The sequence below is a fragment of the Drosophila mauritiana genome, chromosome 3L (assembly GCF_004382145.1).
Source record: "Drosophila mauritiana strain mau12 chromosome 3L, ASM438214v1, whole genome shotgun sequence".
Taxonomy (NCBI): domain Eukaryota; kingdom Metazoa; phylum Arthropoda; class Insecta; order Diptera; family Drosophilidae; genus Drosophila; species Drosophila mauritiana.
Window position 1 is genome coordinate 4,617,909 of NC_046669.1, and position 23,095 is coordinate 4,641,003.

At 40.9% G+C, this 23,095-nt stretch overlaps 1 protein-coding gene across 2 annotated transcripts in view; it reads left to right on the forward strand.

The window, feature by feature from the left end:
- Positions 1-23,095, forward strand: part of LOC117138952 — a 104,061-nt gene that overhangs the window by 19,369 nt on the left and 61,597 nt on the right. For both annotated transcript variants that reach the window (XM_033300992.1, XM_033300993.1), the window contains exon 3: positions 20,664-20,714. The gene's annotated coding sequence lies outside the window, so the exon portion shown is untranslated. The remainder of the gene's footprint in view (positions 1-20,663; positions 20,715-23,095) is intronic.

The following is a 23,095-nucleotide window of genomic DNA, read 5'->3' on the forward strand; positions in this document are numbered from 1 at the left end:
AAGACCACGTTAATACTACCCCTTTTGGGATTCAAAATAGGCCGCTCGATGAAGTCATCCAGATGGCAGCGGATGTGGAGTGGGCAGCTCAGATTTTCAATTGATATATATGACGTATGCCTAAGCTATGCCTCCCAGTACATTCCCTTATAAAAAATATTCATTAATTATTTTAAAAGAAATTTGTAAAAATATCTATATGGGATTCACATATATTTATTATCTGATTATTATATATTTTCAGCTATTCTTTACGCGATTAGTTCATAATTAAATTAGTGTGTCATGGTTTGGTTCTTAGTTTATTGACATTATTTTAACATCTGAGCTCTGAATCGTTAATTATTAATTTGAACTTCATATTATGATACTAAATGATTTTGCGAGTTTTATCTGTATATATTTTTGAAGTTCGTGTTCACAAGATTTTCTCTACTGGATTATTGAAAAAGTATCAATCTGTCGCAAGTTGTTAATCCTGCTCAAAAGACTTTGTGGCACAGATTGTAATGTCGTTAGGACAGCAAACAGTCCAATTTGATTTGCCGTAAGTTATAGGAGTGTTAATCGTTTCCATTCCGGAATATCTTTCTGCTGGACAAGGCCGAGAAGAACACAACAATGGCCGGAACTGAAGAGCCAGAGCGGCGGCACTTCCGGAACTTAGTTGATGCCAACTTATTAGCGAACACCGTTTAATGGGCCCAATTAATGTCAACCAAGTTGGCGGCGGGTCGGCCAATGATTTCTGGGCGATTTTCTGTGGGCGCCTTTGGGACAAGAGTGAAATTCAGTCGAAACGAAAGTTTCGCTTGGCCATTGATTGGCTCGCTTCGCTGCACGCTAACAAAAACACCAAGTCCGGATCGCAAAACTTTTTCGAATCGAACATTTGTAGAAATGCATAAAAATTAATTAACAAGCAGCTGATGCCGTACAGCGATTCAGTTTTTTGGCTTAAAATTATTATTAGCCATTGCGAAGCTGGTGGAAAAATTAAGGCAAAAGCGTAAGAATTTTTAATTGGCTTTTCTGCTTCATCTTCTCCCTGGCTATTGTTGCCATTATTCTTGTTGTATTTGTTGTGTTTCCTACTCAATGCCGTCGTCATCGTCGACTTCTCGCACATTTAAGCCTAATTAACTTTCTACTTAGAGCTCAGTTTTCATCTTCTCGCCGCTGAGGAGAGCGGATTTACACTGGGGGAAAACTGTAGGTAACTAAAATTGAATCCATGAACTTATCTTTTGAAGGGTTATTTTTTATTTACACTAGCTCTTCTACCATTTTTCAGTTTATTTAGGTCGTTAGTTTTGTTGCAGTGTAGGCCATCGTCTTCTGAATTCGCTTCGTTCCTTGGCTTTGGCTCGCTGTGCAGTTTGCATTGTTGGCTTTTTGTTTCAGCCCCTATCGTGCCGTTGTACCTTATTGTTTTGGCCGCCTTTTGGTGCTTTAGCTGCTTTTTCTACTTTTGCACTGCGTCAACTTCTAATTTCATTTGAAGCCTCCGCCGTTGGCTTTGATGATGATGCCAGGGCCAAGCGCAGAACTTGCTGCTTTTTCTACAGCCACTGCTGCCACTACTGCTGCTGCTGTTCAAACGTGGCTAACAAGGTGAAAAGTAGGTGAATGTTAAGCAGCGGCACCAACAATGTTGGGAAAAACAAAAGAAAAATGGCAACAGCACCAACAATGACAATAAGTAAACAACATTTAGCGAAAGAGCAGAGTGGAGTGGCAAAAAACACACACAAAAAGCAAGACGACACACAGGCAACAAAGGCAGAAGACAAAACGTGCCAAAAAAGGGTTAGAGCCAGAAACAAAAGACAAACAAACAAACATATTAACGTAAAATGTTGTTGGCCGCCGATGTTGCCGCTGAGCATGTTGCTGTTGCTGCTGCTGATGGCACCGATAAGTTGCTGCAGCAACTCCGGCATCTCGAGCATAGTACGTATCTCCGGAATTTTCATCTTTTTTCCCCCGCCTCGTGCCGGAAGTGCACATTAAGTGTTTTTAATTTCCAGTTTCGCACAACTGCAGAACTGTTTGCGAATGAAAAGCGAAAGGCGCGGGCGTGAATGGAAAGTGTTGCTGTCGCGGCCTCGCACAAATCATTTTGGGCCATTCTTAAAGCTGTCAAAAGGAAACTGGTGAGCCAGACTGAAATACAGGGCACTGGAAAAAAATTATGACAGCGAAATACATTATGCTGGTAGCTGTAGAAATTTATTTGCATTTTTAACAAAAGCCCTCAGCAATTTAAGTAGTCTAATCCCACACTAAAACTTCTTCTGATCATTATAGTAACTTATTTACAATATAAATTTTTAGTTTTATATCAATAACAACACCCATGTACTCAATGTGAGCATGTGTGTTATCAGATGTAATGAAAAGCGTTTTGACCTTGAACGATGGTGCCAAGGAGTATAATAAAGTGCTGAAATCGCGTGCACTTATGATGCATTTAATTTCGAGATACAAAGTCGCACAATTTCCCCCTTTTCCTGAAACTACAATAGATGGCCAGAGATTGCAACAAAATAAAAGGGAAAAATAAGTGCAATAACTTCCATTTTTAAACATGTGCGAGAGTTCACGGGGCGTGTTAACCACTTTTTCTGCGCATTGTGTTTCAGTTTGCCAACGTTGAGCTTGCTTTTTATATTTTTAACGATTTTTCCTTTGCCAGCCGGGGTTAAGCAAAAAGCTTTACAAAACATTTTCGTGTGAAAAAATTTGATTAAACCTTCACGCGTTGGCAGAACTCAATTCGTTTTTACATAATGATCGGATTTAACGAAAAATTTAATTACTATTTTTGCTCGCTGACATGTCGCTGACTTTGACATTAATCATCGTTGCCGTGTGTTGACTGGCCGTGAAGTGTTGGCCAGCTGATGGGCCACTAACGGACTTGGCCAAACAGATTCGAAAACAATTTACTAAGCAAATGTGCATCTAACTGCATTTGCCGAATGCCACTCGAATAATGCATGATGAGCCTGCGCAGGCATTGCTCGATCTAAGTGCACTTAAAAAAAATGGTTTAGACAGTAAAAGGATTTTTTAGATTACAGGAAAAAAATATTAAAATATATTGCTCCATAAAAAGTTACTGCAGATTAAAATAATACAAACGGGCTTGTATTACATGGTACTTAAAAACAATTTAATTAGTTAAAATATTTGGATAATCCTTTCAAAATCCCTTCAATTTTTTTCTGTGCCAAATTAAGTGCACCTCCGTAGCGCTTTTTCCAATTTTAACGATTCAGTGAAAATGTCGCATAGATTACGTGACTTTGATGCGATTGACATAGTAGCGAGATTTATGCGTGTCCCTCCTGGCAGGTGGGCGTGGTCAGTTGGGCTTGGTTTGGGGCCCTCACGAACGTGTGTTGCCTGAAATTACAACGAATCCAAAAATGGTACAAAAAAAGCGGGGAAGAGCGCCCACAACTAATTTGAATGCCTCGGCGTGTGTGTTTTTTTCGAGTTAGATTGAAGAGACAGTGGAAAAAGTGAGTGAGTGAAAGATCACGACCAAAAAGTTGGCAGCGAAGGCGGCACATGAAAGTTTACGACGTCGCATCAGCGAAATGGGCAAAAATTGTCGGACACACTCTGTTGCTATCTTTCGCTTTTTTGTTTACTAACGTCGAAACTTAATGGCCAAAGAAAAGCGAAACCGGGGAAAAAAGTGAAAATCCTATACCTAAGTGGGCGCGGGCTTCCTAGAATTCTTTAATCGCCGGTGAAATGGAGAAAGAGTGGAGCTAAGTGCTAGAATCACTAGATATCATGGTTGCCTACAGCTGGTTTTAGGCATTTGGGCAATTGAGGTAATGGATTAAACAAATCTTTCTTTGAAAATTTTAAATTCTAAAACGAGTTATTCTTTCTTACTTTAAGTTAAGTCCTTAGAAGTGCAGCCTGATAAACACATGTATCCAGTTTCCCCATTTGTCAGTTGATATTTCTACTTCACCAACTGCGGTTAATCCCTACCTAAATCCACGAAGAACACATAATTTCTTTGCTTTTTTTGCCGGCCTGTCTGAGTGTTTAATATAATATCCCACAAGTCTTTGTACCTTGTCGTGTTTGCTTTTTTTCCGGCCACAGGGCATTTCAAAGTCTTCCATTTCCGCTGTGAACAGGTGCGCAGGGAGGTCTTTGCCTTTTTTTTCTGAGACCTCTCAACCGAAATGTTCTTTTGCCGACTTTTTAATCGGTATTTGTATTCCATTACGGCTTGGTTTGTTTTTAGCCATTCAATTTGTCGCCGACATTTGACTAATTTCCTTTCTCGGTAATGCAACGAATTGCAAATGTTGAGCATACGCAGTGGTGTACGCCCCTCCCAGCCAAATATTTTAATGTACAGCGTTTTGTTGAATCATTTGCAACATTCTTGTAGCTGCCACCCACTCACTCGTTCAGTTGCTCAGTCGCTTATTCATTCATTCATTTATTCGCTGCACTCGTGCAACTTTCATTCATTCAAAATGCTGGGAGAAAAAATAAACCGTAAATAAAAAGCGCAAAGGCTGAAAAATAAAGCACTCGACATGCACACATAGATCTACTCCTTCTGCCAACGCCCACTCAGACAGACCCCGACCAGACTCTGATTCAGATCCAGATCCAGAGCTATATATACATATAGCTGTAGTCATAGATACAGATACATCTGCAGCTAAAGCTACAGACATTCTTTAGCCGCCAGCAGTGGAGGAGCATTTTTCTGCACAATTTATGTCTTTTAATGAAAATTTGTATGTATGCCGGGTGGAAATAAAAAATGTTAAATCAAAAAGAAAAGCAAGAAAAATGGCGCTCAACACGCTAATAACTTTTCAAAAGGAAATGTGCAACATACAGATGTACACTTACATACAGATATTATACCGACCGGAGGGCCATAAGTTACAGCAAGTGTTGGCCCTTTTCGTAGCGCCCCCCTTACCAAATTAGTCTGCAATTTGTAAAAACACTATGTCGGCGGAAGAGGGGTGGGGAGTCCTACTCTGCTTTTGGGCATTTGCGGCTTTAAACTCTGGCCCAGACATTGGTCAGCCAATTTGCCTTTTTGCCGTGGCTAATTATATATCATTGACGGCACACACATGCTGGGCCTGGTCACCATTAGTCAAAAGGGAAAAAGATATAAAGCAAGCTACTAAATTAAGAAGAAAAAAAGAACGGAAAACAGGCCACCAATTAGCCCGGTTACTGCAATCACTGAAAGCTCGGCTCACATCAAATTAATTTGAGCTACCCAAATACCCGATCCCAAGTACCTGCATACATACTATATTGCCATTATTAGTTCTACGACTTTGTCTAAAATATTTCACAGCTCGGACCGAAACAAAAGCAAATCCATTAACGAAATTGGAAAGAATGGAGTCGGAGCCAAAGTAACTGCACACAAAAGCCGATAATGCCTGGCCAAAACGGTATCTTCACTTGGCCAGAAGACCGCCGTCATTGTCCCAGCATTTTGCTTGATGTCTGCCATTTCCTTCAACTGAAATTAGTTGTATCTTGCTCGAATTCACATTGAATTAATTCAATTGCGGCAAAGAGCGGAAGGTCCAGCTATTTGAACGGCCTTTAACTGCAGATGGTTTAAAAATTAATTATGGTAAATTTGAAATAGCCTAACCAGGCTCTCGACTTTCTATTGCAATCATTTTCTTTCGGTGGGAATGCTAAACCATCTGCCATTGTGTTCTTTTGGCAGTTCGCGGGAAAGACAGCGTGAATTCACTCAAATTAAATGGTGAATTTAAATAAATGTGACGTATAAATGTTAATTTCGAATATTTTACCAACACTTTTTATGTAATCCCCGCATTATTGCCTCTTTTATTCATCTTTGTTATTTGTAAAATGAAACAAACATGCATTTATGTTTTTCTTTAATCCCAGTGCTTAGGTAAGCACTACTTTTTCTATGTCACTATCTTAGATTCGATATTTAACTACTGCTTATGTAAACGTTCGATAAATCTTGCCAAACTATAAATAGGAAAAAAACAGCAAAGGTCAGCAGAAAAACAGAAAAGCCGTCGATACAATAAGTTTGCCAAAGTAATTGAATAGCTGAACAAGCGAACTTAAAAAGCGGAAGCCACTTGCAAGACAAACTGAACAATAGGTGGAAAAAAACGGAATCTAAAAAACGGCTCAATTTTCAAGTATTTCATTTTATTGACAAAAAGTGCCAGCTCACCGAAACAAGTAAAAAAAACTGAGGCGATCTATATTTGGCCACATAACACCTCTCCTCCAATTGCCCCCGGGGGTCAGCAGACCCGACTTATAGAGAAGGTAATACCAACGAGGCAACGCCATCATCTTTTTATAGCCCCAAACATCTTGACAATCGATAGGGTCGAGTCACAATTAACGACTGACATTGATATTTAATGTGATTTTGTATGCATTTCTAGCCTTTTGTCCACGCTCATAATTGTATATTTGTTGCGGTCTCTGGACAGTTATTATTTAAGCTTAGTTCACAGTGGTCTCTGATAAAGACAAATACGAAACGCAACTCGATTCGAGTTAAGTTCGATTTTAGCCTTGACTCTTGAGCCGCTTGGCCGCTTGACTTGGCTTTTGTTGTGTTATTGATTTCGAGCCGCACACAAGAAAAAATGCGCAACAATGGCCAATAATTGATCACGTTCATGGTCCAATTTGGCAGGAGTTCAGTGGGTTTGGCAGCCGGTGGGGTGGGGGGGTTTTTCATCTGCTCAGGGTTGCATTTTACGGGTAAATATGTTTTCAGCCAACTCCATTCCACCCTGATACCACCAGATGCCAAGAACTTCGATGGCAGCTTTTGTTTAGCTTGACTGCAGAGCAAGAAATTCGCTTTTTTTTATCTCTGATGTAAATTAATATAATAAGTTCTATACTCCGTTCTTTAATAATTAGATATATCAATACAATTGAAGTGCTTTTAATTTTGTAAAGTTAAAATGATATATTAAACTAATAATAATTTTTGAAATTGAATCAGCCATTTTCAGTTCTCATTATCGACTATCAATAAAGTGAGAACCGAGAAGCCATAACTTAAAACCGCTTATGGTGTTATTAAAAATAGCTTGCGGTTGGGGAATATTTTTTTGTTCTTGCCACAACCAGTTAAAAAGACTGCAACAACTTGACGGAAGTTTCGTTTGGGACTTGGTTATTGACCAACTTTTTGTTTCTCCCGGTGGGTTATTATTTGTTTCGTTTTTGTGTGTGTTTGCCCCGGCAATTAAGAACGCTCAGAAGGAGCAACCCGAGCTGGGCCAGCTGTCAGTCTCCTTTGGTTATTGTGGCAGCAGCTCCGCTCCGGCAGCCTCATCAATGTCGGAAACTTCATCATAACCCCGGGCCATATACGCTGGTGAGAGGGTGCAACTTTATACCACCGCAGACTTTCAAACATGCCCACCTCCTCCTCTACAATCCTCCTCCTCTTCTGCGGCGTTCTGCTTCCGCATATGCTTCATAAACTTGCCATCTTGCATTGGCCTATAAACCGAAAGTAACACGCTCACACCGATACGCACACATGCAAAGGCAGACATTTAAGACGAGTTCCCGGGTAGCCTCTACCATTTTCAGTTACCCCGCAACGTCCCTATTTCTACCACTTTTTAGCAGGCGTTGACTGGAAGCCGCAAGAAAAAAATATTTGACCTACATCAAGTTTTCAAGTTGCTTGTTTGTGTTTCGTCTTCTTCTTGTTTTGCCTCGTTTTTCTTTTTTTTATTTTAGTCAGAGGGGCTTCTTCATCATCATCACCATCAGCATCATCATCGTCATCGTTTTTAACATCATCTTGTTGCCACGCTTTATTTCTGCCTTTACCGGCTTTTGCCTTGCTGTTGCTCTTTTCAAACCACAATATTTGCGCATATTTGGTCAACTGCATTTTCTATCACCCCTCTCTTTCTAGTCCCCTATGCGCCGTCTCTTTCATGCCTGTGGCTGCCATCTCTCTCTATCCGCTTGGACCCTGATTGTTTTCAATTTGGTACGGCATTTTCATTAATTTTTCAACATCTCGTGTGTGTGTGTGTCAGTGTGTCGTCGTCGACATCTTCGTAGCATCCCCCCACTCCGCCCACGCATAAAATATTGAAAGACATTCTGCAGGCTTCGGTGATGACCAGCCAAAGAAATATCCACAACATCCGTAGAAGCAGCATCATCAAACGTGGGCAATGTCACTTAGAAAAAAAATTACATTAAATATACAATTTTTATGTGCCGTTTTAAAATGCAATCAAATGTCTCGCTATGTGCACGGTGGAGAAAATGTTTTTACTTAAAATTTATTTTAAATTGAACTAATTAAGTGATACCAATAGAAACATCTTGAAATCCTATATCCTTTATTGGGTTCTTAGCTTATGCATATAATAAGTATGATTTTTCGATTTGAAACTTGAATGAATGCTGAAGTTGAAACTTATAGACACTAAATCTTATAAATTCTTGAATTCTGAAGTTAACATATCGTCCATCGTTCTTAACTTATTTTTCAGTGTACAATCCACTTTGTAGTGGTCTTTTTCTATGGCTCACTCTAACTTTGTCCAAGTCTGCCATTCAGTCACGCACTCTGCTGCCCCGCCCCGCCACGCCCACATGCTCACATCTTTCCCTGATTCATAAAAAATTTGAATTTATTTCGGGGCTAACATTTTTGTTGTCTCTGTTTTGGTTTCGCTTTTATAGAAAAATTTACATATTGGGCCGAGGGCTGCAGTGGCTGTTAAATTGCACTGGTTGCCAAGGCAGGCCAAGTGTTTTTACAATGAATTTCGTTACGGGAAAATGTTTGCAAATTTAAAGTGAATTTAGCTTAATGGAGGATAATTTTAGCGTTTTGTTCACAGTTACTCCGCTGTTAGGCGGGGTCTCCGCTCTAAAAGCCGCCCTGCGGCTTTTACTTATATAGCCTCATATGCAGCTGGGTGTGGAAAAGTAGAAATTGAACTCTAAAAAAAATTACAAAAATCTAAATCATATGTTTTACAGTTATAAGATGTAAAAAACTATTAATATTTTGTGTTTTTTTTTATGCATATATTTTTGCCCAATTTTTACTGCATATTTGAATGGCTGTTCCCTTGTTTTATAACCGCCAGATTAAACGTGCAACACTGCCAAATTTAAACGAGGCCTGGAGCGGGCACCTTTGGCTCGAGGCTCAGTTTCATTTCATTTCGGTTTCGAATGTAGCCAGCGTTTCCATTTCCACTTCGCTTGGCACTGGCCATAGATCGCTGGGGGCGTGGGTGCATGGGTGTTTTCGGGGGAATGCGCTCCACTGCACGGATCCAAACACACAATCGCTCTCGGATGCAAATCACTTGCGAAAGGCGGCGGAGACTGGGCTGGCTTGCCCCATGCAAATGAGCGCAAAATTAAATAATTAAACCAACGCCGGTCCAGCTAAACGGATGGACGGACGGACAGGCGGACGGATGGATAGACAATCATGAGTCGACTGGCCGTTGAAGTCGCAGGCTGCAAGCTGCAACTGTTGCACAAAACCGAAAACTGGCACAGCAACTTTTTCTTTGAGCCAGAGTCCGAGACGGACTTGCAGCGTTTCTTTCGCATGTGGAGCGTTAATGAATTGCCATAGCGGAGAGATGCACTGGGAAAAAATTAGGGAATTTAAGGAAAAAAACTAGAGTTTAAGAAGCTTCGAAATCTATTCTATCCATACTTTGTGTTCGAAAAAGTGCAGAAAAAGTTGTGGCATTCAACTTCCCTTCCTTCCTTTACAACAACAAACTTTCCTTTCCTTTCCTTTACAAACTTTATAAATTAAAATTGGACAAAAAAGCTACTAAAAATATAATATATAGTAAAATATTTTTTACTGTGCCTATATAGAGCCTCAATGCGAGATCTGCCACCGCATTAGGGTGCCGAGTGAACCGGATGGGAATGGTTTGGTTTGGAATCGCGGCAACTCGACTTGGCAATTAAAAGCGGCCAATTGTCGCCTAAGTTGGCCAATGTCCACAATGCGGGCCGAGAAAAGTCTGGTTGCGGCGGCGATTGCAAATCATTAATATATTAACATTTAATGCTGACTGCACTCGGTGCTGGCCCACATGGGTGTCATTGAACCGGATTGATACGAAATCGCTCATACGCCCAGTGAGTCATACTCTGATTTTGCCACCCCGAAACGAAACTCTTGCTGATTTTTCGCATATAAGTGCTAAAAAAAGCTTACTTTACCCAAACAATTTCTCTCTTTTTCGTTTCAGGTTAGTAGGACAGAACGAGTAAAAATCTACAAAAACAAAAAAAAAAAAAAACAACTAACTTTGACTCGGGGCGTCTTGGGTTCACTACAGGTAATTGTTTATAATTGGAATTATACAGCGATTTGCTGTGAAATTCGAGTTCAGTTTCAGTTCGGTCGAGTTCAGTTAAAGCGACAGGCAAATTGCCAGAACAGGAATACGGCAAACAACACAACAATTCTGTGCCAGTTTTTTATGGCAAAGCCAAAGAAAAAGTGCCGGAAATAATTGTCTTAAGTAGTTTGAACTTTACGCATAAAAACTAAAACGGGGCAAGAAAAGACTCACTAACAACTAAATGAATCGCTTTCAATGTTCCACAAGTCGGGCAACTCTTTTCGATGTCAGAGACATTAGTTAGCGGATTTCGAGGTCATAAAAATGATTTACAGCGAATTAAATATTTCTCTAAAATTAAATAGTTTACCTAAGTACCCGTACTTTCTCTCAAAAATAGACAGCAATATTTTGTAGGATTCCTGAGAGATCTCGATCGCGATCACTTGCGAAACATTATCATACGATAATTAGAAATGAAAGTAAAATTGTGGCAAACTGTGCGTGGGGCCATGACCAGGCACAAATGAACAAAATATTCACTTCACATCTTGGATTGGCCATGATGGGGCAAAAAAGTCAGGCAAACAAAAATGTTTAAAATATAAATAAACAAATCAAATCTCAGTGGGGGGAAAACTCGAAGAGCGCTTTTTGTGTGCGGCGGCTTGAGAGCGTTCTTGAAATATCAATTCGGTGAATAGTCAATTTTGCACAGTAGCCATATGTACATATACATATGTACATATATGTATAATATGTATCGAGTATATGTAAATACGTTCAAAGTCATAATCGATGACTCCCCAAAGTGCGGACCAACTTCGAGTCGAACTCACTTTCTAAAAATGAGTTCAGTTCAATAACAATTTGCGTTTGACAGATGAAAATATTCGGTTTGATAAATGATGCTGAGGCGCGGCGCGTATGAAAAATCATATTTATATGTACATATGTGCGAGTATATGCGCTTGAATAACTATTTTTGATATATTTTACAGCAAGACTGGGCTCTTTCAAAATTGATTGCCTACAATTAAAAGTTAAATATTGAAAATTAAAAAGCGAATGCCATGCGCTACAAAAAGCTCACTTTTAAAATTTATGGTGTACATATACATCATGTTTTTTAATAGCTCTTTATTTTATTTGTAGCAATTATTAATGCAAACACAGCGCCCAGAAAAAAAGACGGAATATTTGCATATATTTCATATAGAAAGCGACAATTTCATTTGTTGTCCCCCAGAATCTTTCGGACTTTACGTTCCATGCATAAATCATTTCCTGCGTTTTTTTAACACACTATTATAATTACATTTTAATTTATGCAAATATGTATATATGAAAAATTAGCAGTAGCCGCTTGTTTGTGTTTGTTTTTTACGGGCTCATATTTGCTTTAACTAATGACAGCGTTTCAATACGCACAGCAAAAACCAAAAGCGAATCCTAAAAAGTTGCCTCGTTTAGCTGAGAGAGCCTAAAAAAAATTACAAATCAAACAATGGAAAATGAATTTTCAAATTAATGGCAAATATGGGTAGCTCAGAAGCAGACATTTTAAAGTTCTTAATAATAACTAGAGTTGAACGTGGAAAATTAAAAAAAAAAAATGTAAACGCGATGATTATTGTAAATGCTTGTTAAACATTTATTTTTTTTATTAACGCATTAATGTGTTTTGCCAAGACTTTATTTATGTCAAGTTTGATTTCCCTCTTTGTCAGCCAAGTGTTTTCCCGCTCCCATGTGAAAATGAAATGGTAAGCAGCTTCTGATTCGCTTTTATAGCCGTCGAATATCTGTGAAGGGCCTTCAACCACTCGAGCTGTGAATTATTCCACTCAAGAGGTTGTCAGATTATCGGGAACACAGAACACACGCAAAAACCAGCACAGCCAATTGTTAAATTTCAGTCTGAGGCTTCTTCCTGCTACATGTCAAATTGTGAAAAGGAAAACTTTTGGCCAACATTTGACTGCCAAGCTGTTGTCGAGTGACCTTGTGTTCTTTGAGATACAGATACAAGCACAAAAGCGAAAACCCAAGAAACACGGTCGTTTATCTTGTGTTTATCGAGTGGGAGCATCGAAGCTTTAAATGTTTTTCGTTTTCACTTCCGCCCGAGATTTACATCTGAGTTAAAGTTCAATTTCTTAAATGTCAAAAAAAAAAAAACAACACCTGCAAGAAAGCTTGAATTACAATTTGAGTATCATGTTTCATAATCGAGCAACGGTTTTGTAGCTGTATCCGTCGGCCTGTCTCAACCTATAAACATATCTGTTCTTTTTCGCGCACAATTACCGATGCTTTGCAAAAGCAACCAACGGAGTATTGGAGCGGAGTTCAATCAAAGATATGCAAACAAACGAAGTATACCGATAGGCTATATTCAACTTCTCCTTATAAACATTTATATATTATCAAGAAAAAATAAAAAAACATGTTGATTATATGTAGTTTCAAAATATGGTCATTACGCTCCATCTATTTCAATCCAATCGAAATAAATCGATAGGCAAAATCTAAAATTACACATCTCTGGCGTGTCCATTCTCTGCGGTGACCTGTCATTATGGATTTGCGTCTCAGCTCCGTCCCTCTCCCCCATTAATTGTCGTTAATGATGCAATTATGGCCTGCCAGATAGCAACAATAAGATCACTGAAATGCCAAACGAATTTGCTTAATAGAGCACAAGATAGATATATAACCCAAAAATAGAGCAAGACAGCCCAGCCACTCGACTTGTCAATCAAAATTTGATCAATGGGTTCAGCGGAGCGGACTTTTGGATTTGCATCTGGATTGTGGGCGGATGTGAGTCTGTGGGACAAGGCTATTTGACGCCTCTAATTGAGTTTTGTAATGCAAATCACTTTCGGTTTTTTCCGTTTCTCCGTTGAAACTGATAGTTGGGACCTCGGTGCGTATACGTATGCGTCAGCCGGACGGAGGAAACTCAATCAATCTGAATTGTAAAGACGGGAAATAGGGTTAATATAATTACATATCTTAATGATTACTTACGTTGGAGCGGGAGAAAAAGTGGATATTTAATATAAGCTGATGGAGGTCGTTTATAAATGCGGCAATTTACATAGTTTTTTTTTAATTTTGAAAATCTTTTCATTTTTTCCCAAGTGAATTCTCATCGGCTTTAAATACAAATTAAGTAAAATGTATGAAAAATAGTTTTTCAACCTCAAAAGAAGCGGGCTCTGGGCTTTACTGAAATAAAGTAATAAAATATTTCGGTTTGCTGTATTAAGTTTGAATATACTTTAAATAAAGTAAGCCCGAAAAAAATTATAAAATATTTCGATTGCACTTTTTAAGTTCCCTTTGCAAAAAGTTTCCTACATATAAATTATATTGACTTTCAGACTGGATTCCAAAAAATCGGCTCGAACCAGTTCTGAGTCATCGGAGCAACCGGCTTTTGGCAAATATTTGTATGGCTAGGCTGCACGCGTCGCTCGGCTTAATTGCCGCCGACTAAAAAATGCAAAAATTTAAATTTTTTTAATTTACATTACTCCCTTTCAACTCCACTTCAGCCCGGTGCGATTTGCAGTGCGACTTTGTTGTTTTCGCTTTTAGCTTTGTCTCGCTTAATGTGCTGTTTTTTTTAAGATTTATTTAAATGCATTAAACTTTAGAGGTCAACTTCCTTTCACCGACGACGCTGACGACGACGTGTTGGCGGATCGAACACGAGACGAGATAACGGCTCAGATTCAGATTCAGACTCGGTTTCAGTTTCAGTTTAAGTCTCGACTCCCTTTTCAGGTCTTGAGCAAAAGGTGGGGAAAAATTCCGCAAATAAACAACGTGAATATTCGCAAAATCAGCCGCCAAATGTGACATATGACAAGTTGCTGGCTGTATTTCAATGCCACTTGGTCCGTTGAGCCTTTTTTGACCACACTTGTGTGTGTATGTGTTTGTTGCAATTTTCCATATGACCTGAAAACAAAATTATTGAATGTGTAAGAAAATAAAATGCTCATCTGCAAGTTCATTTAAATTGAAATCCTTTGCGTGCGCATAAGCTCACTCACAAATACGCGCATATATTTACATTGTCGTTGTCAATTTTCTGAAAAGAAAGTGAACAAGGAAGCATGTCAAAAAGTAACTGCATAAAAGTTCCTTGTAAATTTAATAAACTTTTATGGATGGGTGTGTGTGTGTGTGTGTGAGAGTGTGTGTTGGTGCTTGTGCGAGGAGCAGCTGCCGTTAATGCGTGTGAGGAGTCCTTGTGGCCCTAACCAATACTGTTGCTTTGGCTGCCGGCAAGGATACCGTGCCATACCGACTGGCATCGAGTGATTGCTCCATGGGGTGCACTTTGGCTGCTCCTCGCGTCTTGTCAACCATGAAAAAAGGACCAAAAACGAGCCAAGTAGCAGGGAAAAAGTAAAAAAAAGAAAAGCTGAGGGGAAAAAAAAAACGAACACACACAAAATAAACTTTTATTGTATCCGCATTTCAGTGTCACACGACAACGGCGACGACGTTTTGCCTTTCCTTTCTTTCTCGCATTGTGCGAAAGTCTTTCTCTTTTGCTCCCGCACACTCGGAAGGTTCAGTTTCAGTTCAACTTTTGCCACATGTCAGAGATTGATACTTGCGGCGAAAGTGATTTATATACTGGCCTGGTCCCACTTCCCCATCGAAACGCCAACCACAATTCCAAATACTACGCCACACTACCGATATTCAGCAGAAGATCCACGACGTAAATTGAGCCAAATAGCTGGCTCATGGCAACTTGATAATAAGCTGTCAGCTGATGTTGCTGCAGCTGCCAAGGAATGCAGTCGAATAGTTCAAAGTGCATTCACAATTTCCCATTCGATGGCTGCCAAACGAAATGAACATTGTTATTCTTTTTAATCCAAGACACTGCAAGTAAAATGTACTTTAAACGTTTGTAGACGTTATCACAACTAGAAATTGAAAGTTTCATTTAGTAGCAGTTTCAGTTACACCATTAAGTTTCATATTTACTTATATATTTTTAAAGCCAGTATCTGGCTGACTGTCCCATATGTGGCCGAAAAACCCGCCCACGCTCACTGCGAAAAATCAATGTATTGATATTGTCTCTGGCCATAAAAATGATAAATAAAAATTGCAATAGCAAGAGCAGCAGCAGCAGCAGCAGCAGCATCCATTGATGCAATTGTTGCAAATGCCACAGCTAAAAGGAGCGAAACCGAAACCAGTTTTCCTTTGTCCGCTGATCGGCGAGGAAAGCGGAGCTCCGAGGGGTCTTTCCCACACCGACTAGCACTAATGTAATGCAAAGTTATCGTGGCCATTGTGTGTGGCAAAGGCAAAACGAATGCAGTGCAACAAACGAAAATGACCCAAACCGAACCAAAAAAAAAAAAACAGCGAACAAGAAAAAAAAAATAGTGCAGCAGCAATAGTGCAACACAAACAACGAGAAATGGTGGTTCCACTCCGTTTCCACGGGCAATTGAAAGCTGAAATTGCATTTTGTGACTGCACTTATAGACAAAATGGGTGGTGGAGCAACTGGAGGGAGCTCTAAGATGCCAACAGTGAAACCTCCCGCAGGCGGACGGCCCAAAGGGGACCAAGATTCCAGCTAGCCCTGAGTGCTTAACAGGTTCTGGGCATCTTAGAGTGAAAATAGAATGGTTGGAAAGGAAAATGCGGGCAATTTGAGGCAAATTACTAACGGGCAGGTACATACATACATATATACGGAAGCTATTCGCTTAATAGAGAGAATCTTTAAGGCAGCTATGCGGAAATAGTTTACCATGGATCAAACTACATTGATTACACTCGTACTTATCAACATCATTTTTCTCCAAGATGAAGCTGCCTAAGAAATAGTTTTGTTTGGCAACAGATAGACAGAAATCATCTTTTAGCTTCACTTTCTTATATTGAGTGGAAATTTTCTGATGACGATGCTTGTGATTAATGGATCGACGGTTGTCCGTTCACCGGAGAATCCACGTTACCGCTTCTTACAAGTACAAGCCATCTGCCCTGTTGGCTCTTTTTAGCCTTGGCTCAGCTTCTCCAGTGGCTGGCTGGCTGCGTATTGGATTACCCTTGATGGATGCTGGCCTTGTCCGGGGGAATGGCATTATAACTGAGCCATGCAATTTGCATAGCTGCAATGGAACTCCTCGCATTCGAAATTGTGATGGGGATCGGGGTATATGGGGGATGGGTCACGGGCATATAAATCAATCGAAATGTGGAGCTGTATTCTATATTTCATTTCGTTCCATCAACATGCCAGGCTCTCCTGTTGGTTTTTCCGCAATGTTGAGTCACACAATCCGCGAAAGTCCTGCCATCGCAGTAGCAGGAGCTTACAACAACATTCGGTGGGGCTTTTGTCGCCTTTTGTTGGGTCCTCAAATTGCTGCCAATTTGTTTGTGGCTAGCTACCATTTTGGTCGTTTCTTTCCTTCGCTGCCACGTTTTTATATTCCAGCCCGGCGCATTGTCCATCTATGGGTTACCATGGTTTTGGGTTGGGTCTATTTTTTGCCTCCCTTCGCTGCCATTGCATTTTGTGTTTCGCATGTATTTTCCGAAAAAGTGACTGGGTCTGTGCTTGGGTTTGGGTTTGGGTTTGGGGCTGGGTCTGGGTCTGGAACAGTGAGTCTGGATCCCGGCTGTCGCTGCCGTTGTCATTTGAGGTCAGTTTAAATGGTTTCCTGTCAGTTGCGGTCTTCGGTTTACCAGAAGCGGGCAACAGCAGCATTGCCGGCCATCATTTTGCATACGTCGCACAATATTCAATAAAGTATTCATTCATATTTCTGCAGGGATTCGTTTCGTTTATTTGTGTGTCCATTTTTATTTTTTATAGACTGCTTGTGCTGTCTCTGGCAATAACTCTTCAAGCTATCGCTCTCTCTTTTTTTTTTTAACATTTTTTGTTTGGCCGTAAAACTCTTTCGAACCATTGCGATTGTGTTGCAATTGCCGAATTTAGCCTTGCAGCGCGCTCCAGTTGCAAGTTATGCCCTCCAAACAATGTGCAAATAAAAGAATCGCTTTGCACACGGCGCATAATTAAGCGCATTTTCTTCTGGCATGAAAATGAACACCTCAAGGTGTCGTACGGAAAATGCATTGAATTCAATACGACAGCTACGAAATGAGATTGTGGCATCGTGGTGTTGCAGTTGCTGCCGCCGTTTCTGTTTCTGTTGCCTTTTGCCTTCGCTCATTTACGTTTTATTTTATGCTGCCACAAATACCACAAGAATTGCAACACACAGCCAGTCGGATGGTGACTATGACTGACTGGCGTCGACGAATGTGACACCATGGGTTAGCTCGAGTGGAAATGCAGCAGCAACATCTACGGCATCAGCAGCAGCAGCAACATCAACAGCAGCAACATCAGAAGCCCTATGCATTCGCCACGCTGTTTCTTTCTGGTTAGAGTCTCTTGTTTTTTTGTATCTAGTGTTGTGTTTTTGGGGCCAAGCACTTGAACATGATAGGAGCTTAGCCGAGTCAGCCAAGCCAAGCGGAGTTTTGTGGCAGCCAAACACGTAAGTGGCACATGCGCGGCGTAAAATTGCAAATGCCAGCAGAAGCGGCAGCAGCAGCAACTGCGTTAATAATACGGCTGTCTGGATGGAGAACCAAAACCAGACTCACAGTCATAGTCTCTTGGCTACCTGCAGACACAAGCGCACACACATCGTCCTTTGGACGTCCCAAGCGGCGTATGCGTAATGTGGCCCGGACAGCTGACATGACTACCTCCTCTCCGCTTGTTATTGCATCCGAATAGACTTTTTTGGGGTCATGTGATATCCATCTGAAGGGGAAGCGAAGTGGGTTATGTGTGATTGATAGAAACACAATTAGATCATTTCACTTTTTATTGATTTCAATGGACTGCTTCATTAAAAGTAAGTGTGTAAAATATGGTCGTTTTCTTTATAGCACTAAAATTTCTATCATTCATTGTATGAGTTACTAAGCTCTTCAAATTACCATTCATCGCTCCACTCTTATTAATCAATGTGGTCTTCCTGGCGGCGTTCAACGCTAATGTACCGATCCCAGTTTCCTGGCGTTGACAGAAGAGAGCTGAATGGAACGGACTAGAATGGGGCCGGTCCAAGTCCTGTCCATAAACAGAATGACATGGCAGCCAATTAATGTCGACCATGTCACGGGCTTGCTGTGCTACACTGTGCTGTGCCCTCTTTGCCATATTCTATATTCCCTAACTTGGTTGCTAACGAACCTTTTGGACCAGCCGAACCGTAATCATCGTCTTCTGTGCCAAATGGGCAATTTGTTGTCGTTTATATAAGGCGCATTCTGTGCATTTTCATTGTTATTATTGCGCCATCTCTGGTCCTTTTAGCCCACTATGCCCGTCTCTTTCCCCGCCAACCAGCTGTCTCTTTCTGTGGCTGCAACATGCCATCTTACTTGCACTTCCTGACCGAACTGGTGTATATTAATTTTGATGCTGGGCCAGAGAAAAGTGAACATTTACATGCAGAGCGGCATTTGTAATTTGTGGACTCTTAGCCAAGTACCTCCGCCCCTTAAGTTCTTTTTTTTTTGTGGGTGTAGACCATGGTAGTACGTAATTGAGTTCATGTCATGTGCTGTCGAAGTCTAGCTCGCTTTGGCCTCTACCTCTTTTAATATTCTTCGGTTGGCCCCTTGGAAAACTGCTGAGAATTGCATTTAAAATATTGTTGCATATTATTCGTGTTTTCGTGCTTACTTATTTGGCGAAAAACAAAAGCAGCAGCAATCCAAAAAAAAAATATCTCGTGGGGCCAGCTTAGCCCATGGCAGTCCGGGGAAACTGAAAATTTCTATAAATCCGCACTTATTCCCAAAACAATAAAACGCGCAACAATTGCGCCCATTCGCTCTTAAATATGCAACAGCAACAAACCAGTGGCGGGTGCTTTTGAGGGGGCAGCAACAACTACGAGTATACCCCATATTAGGAATGCCATAATTCAGTGGCGATGGCTGGAACGGCAGTCCTCGGCTCCGAGTCCCTGCTAAGCCCACTCTTGTAGTCATTTGCCTGGGACCTAGACAAAAGCTGCAGCAGCAGCAGCAGCAGCAACAGGAACATCAGCGGTGGCAACTGCAACACAGTGGGCAGCAGCAACACACTGAGAAAAATCCATGAAACTGGCAACAAACTTGATGGGTTATTTTCTTGAAAAACAGTTTACAATTGTGCTAGATTTATAAGTTAGTTGAATTGAATTTGATTTGGCGAAGATCCATGATTAATCTTAATATTAAACATTTTAACTATTATTGGTATGAAATGATATGGTTTTAAAGAAGACTAAGTTTTTGCGAATGTGTATTAGCTGCAGAATGTATGCCAGCAATTTAGACAACTTCGTTGGGGAGCGCAAGCTGGCTAAATTATCAAAAAATGCTAAAGCAAGTAACAAAAAACAAAAGGAAGCGATAACTTGTATCGTTGTGGACCCGAAGGGCGGGGGGTGGCATTGGGGCTTTGGGCTAAAAGGTAAAGGGAGTTCAAGGAAAGGCAGTGGGGAGCTGTCTATTTTCGGGGGCGTGGGCACACAAACACAATAAAACTTATTTACGAGTCACGACGGGGTGGATGCAGTGGCTCCAGTGGCTCCGTAGCATAGTTCATTGTAATGCACTTAAGGGGGGGAGGCGGTGGTGGAAGGGGGTGAACAAGATGCGCGCAAATGATATGCAAAAAGGGGGGCGAACGTTTCGGTTAAAGGGTAAATGAGTGAGCAGCGTGAGGCGCATGAATGAAAGCGTCCGCGCCCGAGGAAAACTGTTCCCGGGGTAGGGTGCTGGGAAAATCGGGGAAAAGCGGCGGAAAATGCAGGCGAAGTGGCGACAGAAAGGCCAGAGTAATATAAATGAAGGCAACAAGGGGCAAGCCAGGGAGCAACAGCAATAATATAATAACAACAGACACGAGCAAGTGCAAAATCGACACTGAAGAAAAATCATGTTATTTAACAGCCAAGTAGCTAAAAAGTGATATAATATGACGCATTAAAATGCATAAACAGTTAGCATTTACTTGTATGCTTATTTCATGACTTTGTTTCATATTTTAAAATATATTAACAAATAACACAGTACAAAACTACTTGCATACATAGTAATTAAAATCCACACAATTTCCGATAGTTTTACAATCCCAAATAACGACAAATCTCCTTTCCTTCATTTCAGTTGCCCAACGAACGGAATCGGAACTCACTCCGTGGCAATTTGCCTTAAAAGGTAAGCGTAGTCCCTTGATTCCGCCGGTAATGAGTCGGGCCACGCCTCTTTAAGTTTTAATAAGCGCGCCCATTACGCATACGCCCCATTAGCGTGCGCAACATGCGTTCAGCGGCTCAATTTTCGTTCAGTGCACACGGTGCAGGAAGGTCCAAAAGGGATGGCCATATGGAAAGGGAATCGGAGGGCTCTCGGTAGAAGGAGTGGGAGTTGGAGTGCCCGGTGTGGGAGTGGAGTCCTCGTCACAGTACGTAAAGTTCTCAGTAGTCAGTGAAATTGCTGCGCGTCTTGTTTATTGTTGTTGCTACTTGGCTGACTGCTTTTGGCTGAAAAGTGTTGGCAAGTTGGCGATTTTCCATTGAAGAGTAGTATATTTTAATAGCAATATATATAGCAATATATTAATTTAAAATCTTTTCACGGTGCAAGTTCATCGCACAACATATTCACATAATGCCTAAAACAGTAACTTTATAACATATTGTTCTATTTACCCAGCTAATCGGGTTTTATTTATCAAGTCCTGATGACTGATTTGGCAACTCTGGCCGCCTGAGTTGCTGCTCCTGCTTATGAAGCGCTCGTAGATGTTGCTCCTGCAAACTTTAGACTGCTGCCTTTATTATGGCACTTTATTGTCGACTCATGCTGCATGGAAATTGCACCTCCATCGTTCCATCGCCGATGTTGCAGCATCTTCTGCCGTGTTTCAGCCCCCAGGGCTTCCGATATTTATGGCCGGCAATACTTTGTGCGATTATTTATTCGTTTCTTTGTTTGCTGGCTCGGTGGGTCGAAAACCATATGAGAGCCCGGTCGCGGCTGCACATGCAAATTGGCAGCGGGCGGGTGCCAAGGCTCATTAAAATGTACGCCGCAACGAAAAAATAAAAGGACAAAGACGTGGAAAGTAAGGCGAAGAAAAGCAAACAATATGCATATCCAGCGAAGGACGCCGGCAAGGACATCATCTTCTGCGAGATGCGTGTGTGTGTGCGAACGGGGGTAATCGTGCGTGTAATAAACGATAATCCATTATATATCAATTTTTATCGCACCCAAAGTCGGGCTAAGAGCATTGTCGCCATACTTTATGGCTCTTACTCGGGGGCGAAAGTTGACTGGCCAGGCTTAAAGTGGGCATGGTACTTAAATTAAGTGCCCTCCTGCTTACAACTTTGTATGGCCCTCTTGGTGGAAACGGACGATTGATTCCGACTTGATTTTAATGCCACCAAATATGCTAAGCCAGCTTAGTCATTAGGCTTTCTCTTAGGCTAGTTTGGTAGCTAAATGGTAATTATCAATAAGTGAGTAACTAAGATTGAGTCAGAATGTGTGGGCTAGCTATGACTTTGGGGCACCAGTTCACATAATGCATGCACCTACCAGGCAGGGTCATCAGGATAAAATGCTGGCCTACTTAACCAGCAGTTTTGCAAACTTTTGGTTACATAAACATGCGAAGCAGCATCATTTTTACTCGATTATTAAATGCTACTTACGAAGCACAACTTAGCTACCTTTAGTTTTGGTGATTATTTCTGTGATCCCTCTAGTTTTCATTAGTCACCAATATGTGAGTTCAAAAAACTGGTGGGTGGCCACGTCAACCTGCTGATGACCGCAGAACACAGAAATGTAACAAACTGAAATCAGTTTAACTGTAATGCGTCACGCCAAATCGCAGTTAGAGTTTTCTGGTCCGAGTTTTTGGGCATAACTTTTGACAGTAACTGTAAACGCTAAGCGCGTGTTTTTCTCATCTATTTTCCCGGCTACTAATTAGCTGCCGCAAAATTGACGCATCATCATCCTGCTCATCATCATCGAGGGCCAAACTCGATACCTACGAGGCAGTATATATATATATATTTCACTATGGATCCCCCGCCTTTCCCCCGAAAACACCCACTCACTTTTTGCATGTGGCAAGCGGGCCGTGTTTAATTAGGAAGCAATATTTAACGTTAATGCGAAATAAATCGCAGCCGAGTAGAAAAAGTCGATGGCGATGCCCGAAGAAGTCGCTCACTTAATTATGTTGACGTTTATGCCGGCATCTGCCATCAGACACCCACACAATGGGCTATGAAAAGGGGGCGGGGCGGAGGGTCTAAACCCGGTTGTATTGCTGGCGAGAACCCAGCAGATCCCCAGTGGTAATCATTATTAATGATGACTTTTAGTTTACAAGCTAATTATTTGTTACTGTTACTTCCACGGCCACTGGAAAAGAACTGCGGGGGCACAAAATGCTCAGAACATACACTCACAAATGAAAAATGTTGAAAAAATTCGGTTATCATAATAATAAAAAAATGTTTACAAATAGTTATGGATTATATCCATATATGAGGGGCTTATACAATATCTTATTA